Here is a 3,229-nt window from a genome sequence, read left to right as displayed (position 1 = left end):
TATCAATGTTTAGACCATTAAGCATTCTTCCAGCCAGTACTGTCGGCTACCTTTCTCTAGCCTTCCCACTAAGTGCTGACTTTCTGTACCTATTGTTGAACATGGAGGGATGAATTCCTGCCCCCCCTAGTGGATGTACATTCAACAAGGCGGACTTCCTCTCTGGGTGGAACGCAACGACAATGGGGACAAAAGTGTGCGCTGCCCCAAAAGAACGGACTCAGTCCTTGCACATGCACGCATGTCGATCGACAGAGTGAAGCTTGAAGCAACCTTAAGCCTAGCCCTAGACTAAAAAGCACTTTGAATGGAGATTGTTCATGAAGCAAGTTTTTTTTAGTTGAGCACTCGGAGTAGGCTTAATCTGGGTCCGGGAAACCATCTAGGAGTATTCAACACTTATGATGCCACTAAATGATACATTTCCGTCTTTCTGACAGAGAGACTGTTTTGTTTTTAACTCACTGAATGACTAAAGCACTTCCTTCACTCTAGGAACAAGTTCTCTGTGTTAACTTCCTTCAATGAGAGGGAGCTATGATGAATCACTGTATATACTGTCATTTTTGAATAGAAGACTAAAGTTGTGAATATGTTTTCTCTAGTATAGGATCTTTTTGCTATGAACAAAAGGGGATTCTAGGTTGGTGTTTAATGGCTGGTTATTCATTTGGACACCTATTGTGTGTACGGTATGCAACAGAATCAAGTTCTGTACGACTTTTTTGTGTATTTCATTCGTTTTTTTGTTTGTGCAAAATCCTGAAAGTGAATAAAGAGATTACAACTAGAGACAGTATGTTTTCCTGTTGATGTTTTGAGGTGGGCCTTTCGTAAATGTTTTACACTAGGTAGGACTCAAATCCTTCTGTTCACCTGATTTAGAATTCCTCACAATCAAATGTAGACCGCATTATCTACCAAGAGAATTCTCTTCGATTATAATCACAGCCGTATATATCCCCCCCGAAGCAGACACATCGATGGCTCTGAACGAACTTTATTTAACTCTTTGCAAACTGGAAACCATTTATCCGGAGGCTGCATTCATTGTTGCTGTGGATTTTAACAAGGCTAATCTGAAAACAAGACTCCCTAAATTTTATCAGCATATCGATTGCGCAACCAGGGGCGGAAAAACCTTGGATCACTTCCGCGACGCATATAAGGCCCTGCCCCGCCCCCCTTTCGGAAAAGCTGACCACGACTCCATTTTGCTGATACCTGCCTACAGACAAAAACTAAAATTCAACACCATAGTACCCTCCAAGCTCGTCATCAAGCTCGAGACCCTGGGTGCGTTCTGAGCCCTCTCCTGTACTCCCTGTTCACCCACGACTGCGTGGCCACGCACGCCTCCAACTCAATCATCAAGTTTGCGGACGACACAACAGTGGTAGGCTTGATTACCAACAACGACGAGACGGCCTACAGGGAGGAGGTGAGGGCCCTCGGAGTGTGGTGTCAGGAAAATAACCTCACACTCAACGTCAACAAAACTAAGGAGATGATTGTGGACTTCAGGAAACAGCAGAGGGAACACCCCCCTATCCACATCGATGGAACAGTAGTGGAGAGAGTAGCAAGTTTTAAGTTCCTCGGCATACACATCACAGACAAACTGAATTGGCCCACTCAGACAGCATCGTGAAGAAGGCGCAGCAGCGCCTCTTCAACCTCAGGAGGTTGAAGAAATTCGGCTTGTCACCAAAAGCACTCACAAACTTCTACAGATGCACAATCGAGAGCATCCTGGCGGGCTGTATAACCGCCTGGTACGGCAACTGCTCCGCCCTCAACCGTAAGGCTCTCCAGAGGGTAGTGAGGTCTGCACAACGCATCACCGGGGGCAAACTACCTGCCCTCCAGGACACCTACACCACCCGATGTTACAGGAAGGCCATAAAGATCATCAAGGACATCAGCCACCCGAGCCACTGCCTGTTCACCCCGCTATCATCCAGAAGGCGAGGTCAGTACAGGTGCATCAAAGCTGGGACCTAGAGACTGAAAAACAGCTTCTATCTCAAGGCCATCAGACTGTTAAAACAGCCACCACTAACATTGAGTGGCTGCTGCCAACACACTGACACTGACTCAACTCCAGCCACTTTAATAATGGGAATTGATGGGAAATGATGTAAATATATCACTAGCCACTTTAAACAATGCTACCTTATATAATGTTACTTACCCTACATTATTCATCTCATATGCATACGTATATACTGTACTCTATATCATCGACTGCATCCTTATGTAATACATGTATCACTAGCCACTTTAACTATGCCACTTTGTTTACATACTCATTTCAGAGTCACTCCACCTGTACTCGATACCATCTACTGTATCTTGCCTATGCTGCTCTGTACCATCACTCATTCATATATCCTTATGTACATATTCTTTATCCCCTTACACTGTGTATAAGACAGTAGTTTAGGAATTGTTAGTTAGATTACTTGTTGGTTATTACTGCATTGTCGGAACTAGAAGCACAAGCATTTCGCTACACTCACATTAACATCTGCTAACCATGTGTATGTGACAAATAAAATTTGATTTGATTTGATTTGGACTTTCTGTTCGTTATCTTAGAGCTATCTGCGATGAGATAGGTGGAGTGACTCTCAGTAACAATCACATGGAATGACTGACAGCATCCAAACCTGACATCAGAAATAGGTTAACTAGTTATTTGGACTTCCACTTTCATGAAAAACATCTTAATTCAGAGTATTACAGCTATAAGGCTACATTAAAAAGAAAGCAGTGTTTGTACAAATACAACATACAGATACACAGTTATCTAGTCCACATGATAGAGAAACATCGGCATTCCTTAAAACCCTAATACATTGCTATGAACGAAATGTCTTCCGATAGCATTCTGAGTGATGTGCCTGTGCACTGCTGAGTATGACCAAAGGGCAGGTTTCTCTGCGATCACTTGTTAGAAAAATAGTTTTTCAACTAATGGTCACATAAAGAGCATAACTTAATAGGTGAGATTTTAACCTTGGCCTACAATTTCCATGCCCCCGCGGAAATCTAATTAATTTAATAAAAAATCCCCATAAAAAGTCTAAGTTAGAGATTTTTGCATGGGCCTTGTCTCAATCCACCACATCCTCCGATATCGCCCTTCTGCACCTGTGGTGAAAGGTGGCAGAGTTAGAGCAGTGTTTGTCAGATCATGAGACATCCCGAAGATTGGTCTGTAGCG

At 43.2% G+C, this 3,229-nt stretch overlaps 1 protein-coding gene across 2 annotated transcripts in view; it reads left to right on the top strand.

The window, feature by feature from the left end:
* The window catches only part of klf5l (Kruppel like factor 5 like), a 26,372-nt gene extending 25,580 nt beyond the window's left edge, over window positions 1-792 (top strand). For both annotated transcript variants that reach the window (XM_064938179.1, XM_064938180.1), the window contains exon 4: window positions 1-792. This exon is cut by the window's left edge and continues 1,651 nt beyond it. The gene's annotated coding sequence lies outside the window, so the exon portion shown is untranslated.
* The last annotated feature ends 2,437 nt before the right edge of the window (window positions 793-3,229 follow it).

This window comes from Oncorhynchus masou, chromosome 26, assembly GCF_036934945.1.
Source record: "Oncorhynchus masou masou isolate Uvic2021 chromosome 26, UVic_Omas_1.1, whole genome shotgun sequence".
In the NCBI taxonomy this organism is placed as follows: Eukaryota; Metazoa; Chordata; class Actinopteri; order Salmoniformes; family Salmonidae; genus Oncorhynchus; species Oncorhynchus masou.
The sequence above is the reverse complement of the archived record's forward strand: the minus strand, read 5'-3'. Positions and strand labels throughout refer to the sequence as shown.